Source organism: Bubalus bubalis, chromosome 4, assembly GCF_019923935.1.
Source record: "Bubalus bubalis isolate 160015118507 breed Murrah chromosome 4, NDDB_SH_1, whole genome shotgun sequence".
NCBI classification, from domain to species: domain Eukaryota; kingdom Metazoa; phylum Chordata; class Mammalia; order Artiodactyla; family Bovidae; genus Bubalus; species Bubalus bubalis.
Window position 1 is genome coordinate 29,127,691 of NC_059160.1, and position 16,565 is coordinate 29,144,255.

The 16,565-nt window shown below is 38.8% G+C and overlaps 1 protein-coding gene across 19 annotated transcripts in view; it reads left to right on the forward strand.

The window, feature by feature from the left end:
• The window catches only part of PLEKHA5 (pleckstrin homology domain containing A5), a 258,725-nt gene that overhangs the window by 132,993 nt on the left and 109,167 nt on the right, over nucleotides 1–16,565 (forward strand). For 2 of the 19 annotated variants that reach the window (XM_025283342.3, XM_025283341.3), the window contains exon 1: nucleotides 2,104–2,273. The exons of 9 other annotated variants lie outside the window; for them this stretch is intronic. The gene's annotated coding sequence lies outside the window, so the exon portion shown is untranslated. Of the gene's footprint in view, nucleotides 1–2,082; nucleotides 2,274–16,565 lie in introns of those variants that run through there. 8 more of the 19 variants (XM_006059617.4, XM_025283333.3, XM_025283336.3 and 5 more) reach the window with 8 other exon arrangements.

The window sequence follows — 16,565 nt, forward strand, 5'->3', positions numbered from 1 at the left end:
TTCAGTACATCTTATAAAAATAAGACTTATAAAAGTCTTATTAAGAATCACTTTTTAGTTGAAGGGCATGAAATGCAGAAGAGACATGATTGGTCATTAAATATGAGTTAACATTTAATTAAACACTTGTTACGTGGTAGGCATGATTCCAATTGCTTTACATGGGTTTTCTCATTTAATTCTCACAAAAATCCCATGAGGATTGAATTGTTATCTTTATTTCCCCTATAAGGAAATTGAAGCATAGAAAGGCTAAGTTACTTGCCTGTGGTCTGAAAACTACTGGAAGAAGAGCTGGTCTTAGAGTCATCTGACTCTAGACCTTACGTGCTTGTAGACTTTAACTGGACTGCTTCCGTGTGAACAAGCTCATGAAGAGAGCCTTAACCTCACTTGCAACTAAAACACACAAACACACAATTAAAGCTGTATTTTCTGTTAGATTTGCAAGGAAGAAAAGTAACTGTCAGTATCCTTTATGTGGGAAAGAAGTATAATGTATTAAGTTATAAATATAAATTGTTACCTCTTTTTAGAGTGTCAAGGAGGCAGATGTTGAAAACATACACATGCTTTGACCTATCCCCGTCATTTCTAAGGATTACCCTGCACAGATAAACACAAGAAAGCACAAAGGTATCTAGGCTACCCTAAGCACTGTTCATAACAAAAAGTTTTTAATTAAGTATCCAGTAGGAATTAGGTTTAGATCAATGTGATAGGCAGCCATCATAAAAAGAAAAGTTAAGAATATAGTTACTGACATGGAAAAGTGACCATGGCATATTAATGAGTTTTAAAAAGTGGGTTGCAAAACAACATATATAGTTTGATTTCCTTATATTGAATAAATATGTGTTTATATACACAAACTCTGGTCAAAAAGATTGTTCACCAGAATGTTAACAGCTGGTATCTTTCCTGCTAAATGGTATAACTTAGTGATCAGATGTATGGGTTTTGAGTCCTGCTCAGTCACTTACTGGACTTCCCAGGTGGCTCAGCAGTAAATAAATCACCTGCCAGTGCAGAAAATGTGGGTTTGATCAAGTGGGTTGAAAGACCCACTTGAAGAGGAAATGGCAACCTACTCCAGTGTTCTTACCTAGGAAATTCCATGGGCAGAGGAGCCTGGTGGGCTATATAGTCCATGGGGTCATAAAAGAGCAGGACACAGCTTAGCGACTAAAAAACAACAGCAAGAGTCACTTCCTAGCATTGTGGCGAGGCAAGTTCCCTAACTTCTCTGTGCCTCAGTCTTTTCCATAAAATGCGGATAATTACAGATACTAGATGGTTGGGTTCTGAGGCTCAGCTGAGATTGTAAAGTGCTTGACATAATATGTGATCAATCATTATCATTATTACCATCATCATTTTAGGTAATAGAACTGAAGGCAGTTTTAACTTTTTTTTTTTTTAATAGGAGTATTTTAGGGCTTCCCAAGTGGCACTATTGGTAAAGAACCCACCTACCAGTCCCTGGGTCTGGAAGATCCCCTGCAGGAGGAAATGGCAACCGATTCCAGTATTTTTGCTTGGAGAATCCCATGGACAGAGGAGCCTGGTGGGCTGCAGTCCATGGGGTTGCAAAAGAGTCGGACACGACTGAGCAACTAACACTACTCCTGTAGTTCCTTTGCAATGCTGTGTGGTTTTTGCTGTACGCAGGGTGAATCCGCCACACATACACATACATTCCCTCTGTCTTGGATTCTCTTCCCATTTAGGTCACCACAATTTTAGCTTTCTTTGTACCTTTTATTGGCTGAATTTTTTGAAATATGGATCAACTTTGGAAACAACAGCAACCCAAAAGAATGTTTTGAAAGGAATCACTTGAATAGGTTTGCTTATAGTTTTAACAGAAAATGTCTATTTGAGAGCTAAGGTTATTTAAAAATCCTCACAACACTCTTCACAAGCCGTTGGCAACCACGTATGCTGGTATTTTACCCTGTGCTGTGTGCCAACTTGAAGGGAACTGAAATCATATTCTACTCCTCTGGCTGGAAGGCGTACAGAATCACAACAAACTGTTCTAAAGAAGCTGCCTCAATCTGCGGCTGCAGTGACATGTTGGGGCGTGACGTCAGCCTGGTGTCAGACTGGCAGGGTGGCAAGCCGTCCGCAGGCCACAGTGCATTTCCTGAGGGCTCGGTCCCCAGGGCGCTCATCTGGGAGCCGCTCAAGACAAAGCAGCGGAGTCAGAGTCTGCTTTTCCTTCCAGTATCCCCTCTGCCTGTAGTTGAATGTAATTTTGATGGAGGCTGGTGAGTAATGCCTGTTACTTTAATGTGTAATAATAAATAGCTGATGGCTAAATGAGCAGTAGTTGTTTTCTCAGTTAATGAGCCTGTGGTAAGTAAGCTTTAGAGCCCTAGTGCCAGGATTTACTTATTATAAATACTTCTATAACTAGAAGTATTGTATTCTTAGAGAAATGTAAATACATTGTGAGGTTTTTTCAAATGACTAAAGCATTTGAAGATGTAATCTTCCTTTTGGTCTCTCCTTAACTTGAAGCTACATAAATGCACAGTGGTTGCAAATTGCCTGAAAGCCTAAGGATTTTCATTCATTTATTTTTTTTAACTTATTCGAGGAGAAACTTGATTTTTTGTTTTGTTTCTCACTTCACATGAAAGAAATGAATAATTCTCAGAAGTTCCTTTAGAGATGTTAACAGTGCTCGTTACATAATACTTTTATTAAAAAGTATATCACTAGTCTGAACTAATTAACAATTAGCTGAAACAGCTCTTTAATTCTTTAATTATTTGGGGTTATTTCAGCAATGTGATTCAAAATAGGAATCTTCATTTATGAGCCTAAAATTTAAGAGCAGTAAGTTACTACTGCCTTTGATTATAGAGGATGGCAACATGCCTTTTAAAGATTTATTTCTTTTTGCAATATTAATTCATGTCTTTGAATTATACTATAGAAATTGAATTAGTTTTGAAATCATTAGTTTCAGAAGATTGGGTAAAAGTGTGTGTGTGTATGTTTGAGTAACTATATTTTGCTTTTCCCCCCCTCCCTTTCGAGTGAAGGAATGACATTATTTTTATTTCATACTGTTTATATAGAATAAACTGAAGCCTTAAAAATCTTAGGCTTTATCATTTCTGGCATAATTCTTCTCTTGCAAGTTCAATGGCAGCCTTGTTATTTCAAGGTCTTTTGGAGAATTTTCAAAGTTTTCTCTTAACAGTCACTTTTTACTTTGTATGTCTAGTTGAGGAAAAGACAATATAGAAATTCTTTATAGATAATGTTGAATATTTTCACATCAGTTTTTTGAAGCAAATAAAGAATGAAACTATCTGCACGTATTTTCTTTTACATGAATAGGATAGTTATTGAGAGGAAATTATCAAAATCAGTTTTTTATATACAGATGTACAAAAATATCAATAACTGCCTTATTATGACTCCTAATACATTATACTTCTATATTTTTAGAAACAGAGAGATATAGAAGTGGGGTTTTAGCTTCATTTTGTTTGACTTGACAGGCTTAATTAAAGATCCGGTTTTTTCCATAAGTTGTAGAATTTTCAAATTCTGCCCAAATCTAGAAGCTTTAAGTATATAGAGAACTCATTAATATTTTTATTGCTTTTAAAATTTATCTCAAATGTACTTAAACTATTTTAACATGGTTTTAAAATAGCCAATATTTTAATCAGTAAGTTACTGTAGTAATGATGAATTGAAATATATTGGGTATGCATTCTTAACAATGATGTTTTTGAGGCATTATGACCTCAGAGGTCACTGGCCTAAATGCCACTAGAGTTCAAGTGAAGAGAAGCTACTTTAACTTTTTTGTATGAACAGGAAATTAAATCTGACAAAAGAAGGGAGGATGAGCAGAGCTTGGGGTGGGGGTCAAGGGGATAACCTGAAATTGACATAAAAGCCTGACTCAACTCTGAAGCACTGGGAATAAAGTACTTGTCTGTTCATGAATAAGGTGTTCTTTGAGGAACTCATTCCAAAAAATACTGAAGCCTGGTGGTAAAATATGACTGTGGTATTCTTCAAGTTTGAGATTTGGCTTGGTCCACTCAGATGGAACAGTATTCTGAAGCCCATTATAGTCTTGAACTATATTTTTGTTTCATAGTGGTGGAGAGTACAAAACTTCGTGCATAATAGATATTTAATGAATGTTTGAGCATGAATAAATGAATTGATTACACAAGTTAAATAAATGAGGGGAATATCTTGAGCCTTGCATTAGAGAGTTTTAATCTTTACTGTGATGATGAAAACCTACTAGTTATCCTAACCATCTAATAGCGTGCAGTGGCTTCACACTCTGTTAGAAAGAAGCATATCCTGAGTAGCACTCGGCCATCACAGTGGCCGCAAGCAGCCATCGGAGTTCACTGCCGGCTCTGCTCTCTGTGTCTGGGGCTCTGCTGCGGGAAGTGGGCCCTGCCTGCTATTCTAGGTCAGATCTTTGTCCGACTTCTGCCTCATCTGTAAGTGAGAAATTTCTCAGTACTTAGGGATAATGATTTGCTGACGAAACTGAGCCTTAATTAAAGTGCTGTGTGCATCACATAAGTGCATTACTCTTTGGACCTTTTCAGAGGTTAAAAAAAATGCATTCCTCTGAAATTGAAGTGACAGAGAACCTAACAATGGAACAAATACCCTGCTTCAAAACTTACATAATGGAAATTTTATATATAAATATGTATGTGTGTGTGTGTGTGTGTGTGTGTGTGTGTGCTCAGTCATGTCTGACTCTTCACCACTCTATGGACTGTAGCCCACCAGGCTCCTCTGTCTGCGGAATACTCCAGGCAAGAATACTGGAGTGGGTTGGCATTTCCTTCTCCAGGGGATCTTCCCTACCCAGGGGTCAAACTCACGTCTCTTGCGTCTCCTTCATTGGCAGACAGATTCTTTACCACTGCACCACCTGGAAATCATATGTAAATATATTGTCACTCAAAGCCTGGATTTTCAGTCTCATTTCTGTGCCCCCTCCCTTCCATCTGGGTTAAACTCTGGTCACATCTGAATAATCTTGCTGATCCCATGGAGGCTCAATTCAAGTGGCAGCCACTTCTGGGCCACCATCTCGGCTCTTCCCCTTTCTAAGCAAGATCAGTCCCAAATCGGGCTCGTTTTTGGTTAGTTACTCCTCATATTTGTTTATAAGAATATCATTAAGGCCAAACGTCATGAGTGCCTGTTTCATACTGAGTGAATGAAAATATTTAAGTTACACAGAAAACATAGCCATTTTGAAGGCATACCATTTCTTAACAAAATGTTTTTGTTGCATAGGGATATCATTTGACTTATCAGTAGCTTCCTTTTTATTCTTGAAGTGGTTGTTTTGGTAAAGCTCCTGCAGTATGAAAATGATTAATGAAGAATAGTAAAATTCAATAATTGCTAATTTTTTTCCTAATTTGAAAAACTTCTTAGTCTGTCAACTTGATTCTGTTGGGAAGAAAGTTTCACCTACAATAATTGGATCTTTTTTGCAACCTATTTAGAACTAGGTTAGCTTTTTAAAGTAGTGTATAACCACCCAAAAGCAAACGAGATGGTGCTTAAATTCTGCTTTTTCTAATTTGTTGATAACTTTCATACCAGGGGTGTACTAATCCTCCATTTAATATATGTTACAATAAAAGATTACTAATTAGTATTCATTAGGGAGCAATAGAGTTGTCTGAAATATTTCTGACTACTGACATGTTCCTAAGTTGGAATTCTGCTTAATTTTATTTTAAAACTCCATTAGACTTTTGTAATTAATAGTTTTTTGAAATAAGTGACTACTTTTTCAAATAAGCGTTCTTTGAAATCACTGGAGTATATACCCTGTGATCATTCTTAGTCTTGTGTGGTTTTACAAGGACTTTTTACATAGATCATTCAACAGTAAACATTAACTTTTGATCAAATTATCAGCTTCCTCATTCATTAAATTATAGTTGTACTTCACGTTAAACATAGGGCAGAGAGCCAACAACTTTTTAAAGCAAGGATGTGACATAATTTGACTCCTCTTCAGGAAACCTCCCTCGGCTAGCACATTCATGTTTATTATTTATTTCTTTAAATTGGGGTATAATTGCTTTACAATATTGGGTGTGTTCCTGCTGTACAACAAAGTCAATCAGCTATATGTATACACATATACCCTCCCTCTCGAACCCTCACCCCCCACCCCCACCCCTCCAGGTCATGACAGAGCATCAAGCTGAACTCTCTGTGCTATACAGCAGCTTCCTACTAGCTATCTATTTTATATATGGTAGTGAAATATATATGGGCTTCCCTGGTAGCTCAGCTGGTAAAGAATCTGCCTGCAATGCAGGAGACCCTGGTTCAATTCCTGGGTCAGGAAGATCCCCTGGAGAAGGGAAAGGCTACCCACTCCAATATTCTTGGGCTTCCCTGGTGGCTCAGATGGTAAAGAATCTGCCTGCAGTACAGGAGACCTGGGTTCAATCCCTGGGTTGGGAAGAGCCACTGGAGGGAGGGCATAGCAACCCACTCCAGTATTCTTGCCTAGAGAATCCATACTGACAGTGGAGACTGGTGGCCTCAGTCCATGGGATTGCAAAGAGTCAGACACGACTGAGCAGCTAAGCACACGCAGTGTATATGTGTCAATCCTACTCTCCCAGTTTGTCCCATCCTCCCCTGTCGCCCACCCTGTGTCCACATGTCATATTCAAGTTCGGCTATTTACTATTTAGTGAGGGCTTTAGCAGCAGTAGCAGCAGCAGAGGGCTTTATTAGGTAACGTCTGGTGGTGCTACCAGGTACCTTTCAAAAGCCCTCTGGAATAAGGTTTGTTGTTCTGGCTTTGGTTGCTGTTTTATAGAAGGAAGTTGAGGTTCAGTGGAGGATGCTCTAAATGGGGGATATCCTGATTATAATGAGATGAATTCGGATGTTGTTAAGGGCCTTGGGAGACTTAAGAGCCTAGACTAAGGCAGTGATGGAGATGCCATTAGCGAGCTTCTTATGTAGGGTTATTTCTGGATAGCAACCAGAAATGTCACTTGATTCTTGAGTGCATGACAGAAAATGACTCTGGTGGATTAGCTTGCACATTCTAAGAGCCATTTTTCTGTTTTAACCATAAAGTGTCATTTAACCTTCCTATTTAAAAGCTTCTTAAGAATCACTCAAATGACTTCCAAGTGAGACAATTATCTAAATTATTTTAAGCATTTTTGTTTATAATGTGATTTATTAAGTGGTCTAAATGTACCTGTCCCATAAAACTCAGGATGGATAACAGTTATTAACATGCTGTGTTCATTTTCTTCATAACTAGCATGGTGATCATTGAATTATTCTCTAATTCCAAAATTACTTAAAGTCTATTGTCAAATTTATTTTGTAGATTCTAAATTAGTATGTTGGTTTTATTTAGGATTTTTTTTTCCAGAAGATGATTTAGAAATTATCTGTAAATACAAAAAACTAAAACATAATTTGTATGTGAATCTCATATTTCGAATTTTTTTCCTTTATTTTGTTCCTAGTCTATGATGCTTTCAGCTTTGTACTTGCAGCATTACATCATACTCCTATTTTCCCAGTGGAAAAAGCAAAGTTTTCAATTCCTGTTGGGTGCCTTTGTAAAAATTCCATTGTTTACTATTGATGTTATTTATGCTTAAATTCTTTGGGACCTATAATCAGGGAAATATGAAGTTACATTTACATCGTGATAATGTTGTCTGAGCCACTGAGAGTGGAGAATGATTGCAAAGCCGTAGAGAATAAGAAGATGGAAAAGAAACACTGGGTTTAAAATTCCGTTGGACTCTGTAAAGGTTTCATTACTGTGCTTCAGATGGGAATAACCTTGGGGTGATGCTAGGCAGTGAGACATGAGAAAGCAGGGGAGGGTACATGTTCATGGTGTGTGCAAGGAGAGGGTAGTGTTGAGGTGTGTTGTGTTGTGTTGTGTTGTGTTTTAGTTACCATTGAGCAGAAACCTGGGAGAAGATGTGAGGCAGAACTACGAAGGCTCACTGGCTGTGATGAGTCAAGAAGGGGCAGCTGTTGAAAGCAGGAAAAGGAGACTGAAAAGGACAGAACTGGAGCTCTGGGGACCAGGTCTCCATGTGGCTTCTGACACATGGAGAATACAAGTGAGGCTGTGAGCCTCAGTTTATTCACATGTAGAGTGAAGACAGTAATGCATACCTCGGAGGGGCTGTGTGAGGATTGCTGGTCGAGTTTCCAGAGTAGCAGGCTCAGAAGGAGAGCTGAGCTGCACTCAGAGTGACGTCATGTGGTGGTTGCTATTTAGGTGCTGATTTTTATTTTCCTTGTTGGGAGTGTGGATCAGAGAGGGTGTATCTTTTGTTCCTTACCCCCCTCCCCACTCCCAGCCCCCAAGAAATCTGAGATGCTCCATTTCCTGAATGATGAGAGGAGAAAGGAGAGAATATAAAGGGTTAAGGCTGGAAGGAAAATTTGGAGATGTGGGTAAATGAATCACTGAGGTTTTAGCAGGACGTCTGGAAGCAGTTAGTTCGAAGTTAAAGGCAAATGGCATTTAGAACTAAATGTGGGGAAAGGAAATATATACTTTACATGTTTCGCAAAAGAAAAAAAATTGCAATCTTTTAGATTGCTAACTCAGTGGTTATTCACATAACTAAGGCTCAAGAATTCCATTTCTCTCAAGAAAAGGCATGGCACTTTCAGTGTTTTCTTTTGTTCTTAAAACACTGCCTTTAATTGCAGGCATAATTTTCCATGCCAGCATATTTTCAGTTTAAAAATAAATTGCAGAAACAGTCATTGTGGTAGTCAGATTTCAACATAGCATTTTTTGCCTTTTTATTTAAAGGAAAATAAATCCAAATAGTTATCTGCATAAGACATTAATCAACTTTACATGTAACAGTGTTTTAAAAATTACTGTGGACCACCATAGACCCAATTGGTTTAATAACTAATAAATAAAAATCATGTTTAATAACTAAGTCACTGCTTCAGACATAGTTTTTAAACCTAATTTGAGACTAAGTCTCAGAGTGACACATTATAGCATCATAATTTCTATTGGTAAAGGCGCCTCAGTTTTTTTTTTAACTGAAATATAGTTGATTTACAATGTTGTTAATATCTACTATACAGAAAAGTGATTCAGTTATACCCATTTATACATTCTTTTCCATTATGGGTTATCACAGGATATTAAATACAGTTCCCTGTGTTCTACAGTAGGACCCTGTTGTTTATCCATCCTATATATGATAATTTGCAAAGCTCTTCAATTTTAAAACAAGTCAAAAAGTATAATTGTCTGATAGTATAATGAAACCAAGGCCACATTGAGAATGTACAGTATTCTTTTTGGTTTGAGTGGAAGGATATTGAAGAGTTGTCCATGCACATCTGAGCTGTTTGCTTTTTGGTTTTGTACCTAAATTTGAGAAGTACAATCACTTCCATAGTCCACAGATCTCTCTGCCTTGCTCCAGTCTAACAGCATTATGGGTATGAGGCACCTTTTAAGGTCTCGGCCCTTGTAAAAGTCCAAGTCATGATACTGGCTTCTTGACAGGGTTGCAGAAAGAACTGCCAAACCACTATGATATCCTATTTTTCTTAGACTAAATTAAATCCTTCTTTCTCTCCCATAAGGGAAATACATGATGCTGAGCAAATCATACAAATGGGGGTGTGCAGCTGAATTTAACAAGAGAGAATCAAAATCTCTTCTGTGGGACAGAGTTTTCTAAAATATATACTTTGTGCATAGTCGATAGATTTTCAACCTTCTTACCACTGGTACACGGATAAAACACTACCTAGTAAACTTTGCTCTGTCTGACATATCACTCAGAAGAATTATTGGCTGTTACTGATGTTCAGTTCAGTCGCTCAGTCATGTCCGACTCTGCGACCCCATGGACTGCAGCACACCAGGCCTCCCTGTCCATCACCAACTCCCGGAGTTTACCCAAGCTCATGTCAGTTGAGGCAGTGGTGCCATCCAACCATCTCATGCTCTGTCATCCCCTTCTCCTGCCCTCAATCTTTCGTTATTGATGTTAGCAATTTCAATATTTATTTCTTAAGTTAAAAAATAGAATGGATTTTGTAGTAAAGCAATCATTGGAGTCACTCATGAAGCCAAAATATTAAAAAAAAAAAAATCACTAAAACAAATATTCCCACAGGGGAGAATTGCAATACTAAGAAGTAGCCAGTACATAGTTATTAATGGCCAAAATGTTAAAAAAAAAAATCTTTTCCTAACACCAAAGAAAAGAGCAACAAAAACAAATGGGACTAACTGAATAATAAAGGGAACCATCAATAAAATGAAAAGGCAGTCTACCCAATGGGAGAAAAAATTAGCAAGTCATGTGTCTGATACGGAGTAATATCTAAAATGTATAAAGAACACATACAACTCAATGGCAAAAAAAAAAAAAAAATTCAGTTAAAAAATGGGCAGAGGGTCTGAATAGAGGTTTTTCCAAAGAAGACATACAGAAGACCAACGGGTACATGAAAATGTGCTCAACAGGGAAATGCAAGTCAAACCTGTCAGAACCACTATCATCACTTGTTTTAAGAGGTAAGTGTTGGTTAGGATGTGGAGAAAAGAGAACCCTCAGTGCACATTAGTGGGAAGTAAGTTGGTGCAGCCATGGTGGGAAACAGTATGGAGGGTCCTCAAAAAATTAAAAACAGAAGCACCATGTTGATCTAACAGGTCCTTCTGGGTATTGATCCAAAGGAAACAAAAGCACTAATTCAAAAAGCTGTGCACTGCCGCCCACCCAGGATCATTGCAGCATTGTTTATAATAGCCACGATACGGAAACAACTGAGGTGTCCATCAGTGGATGAATAGATAAAGAAAATGCAGTTTGTATGTATGTAATACATATGCACACAGTGGAATATTCCCATTTGCAACAACATGGATGGACCATGAGGGCATTATGCTAAGTGAAACAAGTCTGAGAAAGGCAAAGACTATGTTATCTCATTTGTATGCATATGTGGGTGCTAAGTGCTTCAGTCATGTCAGACCCTGCAACCCTGTGGACTGTAGCCTGCCAGGCTCCTCTGTCCATAAGATTCTTCAACCCACTAAAGTGGGTTGACCTTTCCTCCTCCAGGGGATCTTCCCAACCCAGGGATCAAACCCATATCTCCTGCTTTGGCAGGTGGATTCTTTACCACTGAGCCACCTGGGAAACCCTTTTGACACATACATCTGGCCAGTGAGAGTCTAGACAAGGATGGCCAGGGAGTTTTTGAGAAACTTCTTGAAAAGGAATAGTGTATGCGGAGACTTTCCTTTCACTTCTAGACCCTGGTCTGCATGTGATGTTTGGGACCACTGCAGCCAGTTTGAGACTGGTCAGATGCCCAGCTAAACAGGATAGACCAGTCAGTATTCCCATATTATGCAGTCATGAATAATCATATCTCCTTGGGATCTCAAATGTTCTTATTTTTAAATCTAAAATAGCTTCTTTCCATATCTGGTTTAAAGAATATACATATACACTGTGTACTGTGCTGATTCATTTTAATTTTTCAATCTAGTACTCTCAGTGATATATTCATTTTTGCAAAAACCAGACAAATCCTAATATTTCAAAGGACTTAATGTGAGGGCATTTCGCCTGTTTATAAATACCTGATACAAAATTTACATTTACACTCAACAGAGGTTGCAAAGTTGTAGCCTGAATGTTAGATAACAGGAGTTTTAAAACCAAATTACCTATGACTGATTCATGTTGATATGTGGCAGAAACCAAGACAGCATTGTAAAGCAATTAGCCTTAGATTAAAAATAAATAAAATAAAAAAAAAACTAGATTTCATTTTTCAGTTCATAGCTGTGCTAAATATTTCATGTTTTGCCTTGTATATTTTGAAATAATCACTCCAGTAAGAATGAAAGTTCTTCAGTGTTAACCTCCTTTCATCATTATACTCAAAAATTTAAACACCGTGTTAGCAGACATCTTTTTTCCTCTTTCTAAACCCATACTTTTACTGGGGTTTATATTTGAAATGGATGTTTCAGGCATCTGTTTAGTGTATGGGGGATTGTTTCCTTAGGGATATCCTTGATTGACGTCCTCCCTTATTAGTGTCCTGCTGAGAACAAACTAGCAGGGTGGACTGAACCAAAAAAATGGCTTCCTCTAGCAAGCCTGGGAATGGACATAAACACCGGCATTCCCAATCTTCAGAGTGTTGTCATACGGTCTAAATTACTCTTCATATAACAGTACCTGCCACTTAGAGTTGATTCTCATTAAATTCTGTTTCCATAAATGGGTTATAGAAACCGTTGTAGTTTATCAGCTTTCCCTTTTGATGTAAAGCTCAGAACTGCTTAAGGTGGCACACCTTCACCCACATTTTCTGGTACAGTAACCTTCATGAGGCACTGTTTGGTTCACAAATACGATTTGAAAAAGAATAAGGCAGAATAATGAATTTCTACTCCATCTCCAGTAGATTTCTCATTTAATTTGTTTTTTGTATAATTTGATGGAAATATGCCATTTTATACACACACAGATTTATTCATCAAAAGATCTTTTAAAATCCAATTATTGAGTGAAATAGTTCCATAGGGGTTGGAATTAAGCAGATCTTTCATTTAAATTCTAGTAAATGATTAAATGTCTAGTAATAAAAAGTGAAGAGGGCATAATGCCAAAGAACAAGCAATTTGTGTTGCTATTTCTCAATTTCTTGATATATTTTCTAAAAGTGCCACAGATTTGATCCTTTACCTTTGATAGAGCATGATCCTCAGAATGAGCTCCTGGATGTGACCTATTTCATTCAGTAATGAACTCTTCAGAATAGCAGAGTCCATTTTTTATTTAAAAACCTTCTTGAATACTGCCTTAAATACATAGCTACTCTCTCCTTGAAGCTTTTATATTAGAATGACTTTTCTCCTCTATTTTCTGTTTTTGGATATGTTAGGAATATCTTGACAAGAAACATGAGAGCCACGAGAGATCACACCTTTATTCTTTGACAGTAAATACTGACTAGCGGGATAACAAGAGTTTTTAACATTTTTCGGGTTGCATGTTCATTTGAACTATTTCAGTTTAAATAGGTTACTGAACCTAATAAGTTGTCTGATGACACCAACATATGCTCAATTTCTCTAGTTCATAACAAAAATAAATGTCTTCAAGGCCTTGTCTGTTCCTGGCCATGTTTATACTCTTTACTGACTTAATCTTCATAAACATCCCCACTAGAAAGTAAATTCCACAAGGGCAGTGATTTTTATGTTTTGTTCACGGCCATCACCAGGTACCTAGAACAGTTCTAAACAAATAGACAAGCAACATGTGACATAGCTACTGTTACCTAACTGTGAGGCAGCTGAGACGTAGACAGGTACAGTGAACCCACAGAAATAATACACATGGCTTATGTGGCCGAGTTTATTGTTAGAGGGCAATGATGGTCTTCACATAGGGTTTATTACCCTCAGCACTATTTTTTAAAAATATTTATTTATGGATTAAATGCCTTGAATCTTAGTTGTAGCACATGGAACCTTCATTGCATCAGGTAGGATCCTTTCTTTCAGTGCACGGACTCTCGAGTTGTGGTTTGTGGGCTGAATAGTTGCAGTACTTGGGCTTAGTTGCTCTGTAGTGTGTTCAGGCCTGGTTCCCCAGCCAGGGATTGAACCCATGTGCCCTGCTGGTTTTGAAAGATCTCCTGCAGAGGTGTGGGTTGACAGCGGCTCACCTCAGGGACCAGGGAACTGGCAGCAGCAATCCTGGAACGTGCCGCCTGGTGCAAGCCCTCCTGGAAGTTGCCCAGCCTCAGCACTATTGATATTTGGAGCTGGATACTTTATTCCTGTGAAAAACTCTCCTGCAAGTTGTAAGATGTTGAGCAGCATCCTGGCCTCTACTCACTACATACGAACCCCAGTTGTAATGTTCAAAAAGTGCTACCAGACAGTGGATGTATATAACGAGGTCTACTGTATAGCACAGGGAACTATATTCAATGTCCAGGATAAACCTAATGGAAAAGAATATTAAAAAGAATGTGTGTGTGTGTGTGTGTGTGTGTGTATGTGTGTGTGTGTGTGTGTGTGTGTATATATATATATGTATAACTGAGTCACTTTGCCATATAGCAGAAATGACACATCATTGTAAATCAACGATACTTAAATAATATATATGTAAAACCAGACATCTTACCATGCATTTCCCAATGTCCCTTGGGAGACAAAAATTATTCCCAGCGCTTCCCAGGTGGTGCTAGTGGTAAAGAACCCCACTGCCAATGCAGGAGGCGTAACAGACAAGGGTTTGACCCCTGGGTCGGGAAGATTCCCTGGAGGAGGACATGGCACCTCACTCCAGTATTCTTGCCTGGAGAATCCCATGGTCAGAGGAGCCTGGCGGGCTGCAGTCCATCTGGTCACAGAGTCAGACAGAGCTGAAGCCGTTTCAGTTCAGTTCAGTCGCTCAGTCGAGTCCGACTCTTTGCAACCCCATGAATTGCAGCACGCCAGGCTTCCCTGTCCGTCAACATGTCGAAGAGTTTGCTCAAACTCACTGTCCATTGAGTTGGTGATGCTTTCCAGCCATCTCATCCTCTGTCATCCCCTTCTCCTCCTGCCCCCAATCCCTCCCAGCATCGGGGTCTTTTCCAATGAGTCAGCTCTTCGCATGAGGTGGCCAAAGTACTGGAGTTTCAGCTTTAGCATCATTCCTTCCAAAGAACACCCAGGGCTGATCTCCTTCAGAATGGACTGGTTGGATCTCCTTGCAGTCCAAGGGACTCTCAAGAGTCTTCTCCAACACCACAGTTCAAAAGCATCAATTCTTCGGTGCTTAGCTTTATTCACAGTCCAACTCTCACATCCATACATGACCACTGGAAAAACCATAGCCTTGACTAGACAACAAAGGTTGGCAAAGTAATGTCTCTGCTTTTGAATATGCTGTCTAGGTTGGTCATAACTTTCCTTCCAAGGAGTAAGCATCTTTTAATTTCATGGCTGCAGTCACCATCTGCAGTGATTTTGGAGCCCAAGTCTGACACTGTTTCCACTGTTTCCCCATCTATTTGCCATGAAGTGATAGGACCAGATGGCATGATCTTAGTTTTCTGAATGTTGAGCTTTAGGCCAACTTTTTCACTCTCCTCTTTCACTTTCATCAAGAGGCTTTTTAGTTCCTCTTCACTTTCTGCCATAAGGGTGGTATCATCTGCATATCTGAGGTTATTGATATTTCTCCTGGCAATCTTGATTCCAGCTTGTGCTTCTTCCAGCCCAGCGTTTCTCATGATGTACTTTGCATATAACTTAAATAAGTAGGGTGACAATATACAGCCTTGATGTACTCCTTTTCCTGTTTGGAACCAGTCTGTTCCATTTCCAGTTCTAACTGTTGCTTCCTGACCTGCATACAGGTTTCTCAAGAGGTAGGTCAGGTGGTCTGGTATTCCCATCTCTTTCAGAATTCTCCACGGTTTATTGTGATCCACACAGTCAAAGGTTTTGGCATAGTCAATAAAGCAGAAATAGATGTTTTTCTGGAACTCTCTTGCTTTTTCCATGATCCAGCGCATGTTGGCAATTTGATCTCTGGTTCCTCTGCCTTTTCTAAAACGAGCTTGAACATCAGGAAGTTCACAGTTCATGTATTGCTGAAGCGTGGCTTGGAGAATTTTGAGCATTACTTTACTAGCGTGTGAGATGAGTGCAATTGTGTGGTAGTTTGAGCATTCTTTGGCATTGCCTTTCTTTGGGCAGCACAGAGGTATGTTAATTCATAATTTAGTTAGTACAGTCACTTTTGCTGTAACACAGCACACGTTTTCCTAAAAATCACCTCCCTGTGTGAACTCAGACAATGAAAGTTTAGGGATTTTGTGGAAAATGGCTTTAGGAGCATAGTATTCAAAAGCCTCATTAGTGACACATAAAAATAAGAATAAGAGGACTTCCCTGGTGGTCTGATGACTAAGACTCCACACTCCTAATGCATGGGGCCCGGGTTCCAACCCTGGTGGGGAACTAGATCCCACATGCTGCAACTAAAGACCTGCAGCCTAATAAATTAATTAAACAAATAAAGATAGGAGCCTAATGAAAGACGTAACATAGTTTCATACATGTTAAATGCTTAGGGAAAAAAGTACTACAAATACACTTTGTGTTGAAAAAGACCGGCAGTTTGCTTGTGGAAATGGACATTGGAGAGGTTTCAGCTTGTGAATTATTGGGAAGTGTTGAAAGTGGAAAGACGTGAAATTAGACAGTTGTATCACTGTCTATGAATGGGTGTGTTTTGTAAAACAGACAGTGAACTGAAGTAGCTGCAGGACATTTGAGGGTGTGCAGGTGTGTCATTTGTGTGCTCCTCGCTGTCAACATCATCAGGTGCAGTTTCTGCACTCACCTAGGCTTTCTTGTAAATGTGCTCATGAATACACAGATGCAGAATTTATGTGATGTTTCAGCTTTTCTGTAGTACACAAATTGCATCGGAACATCC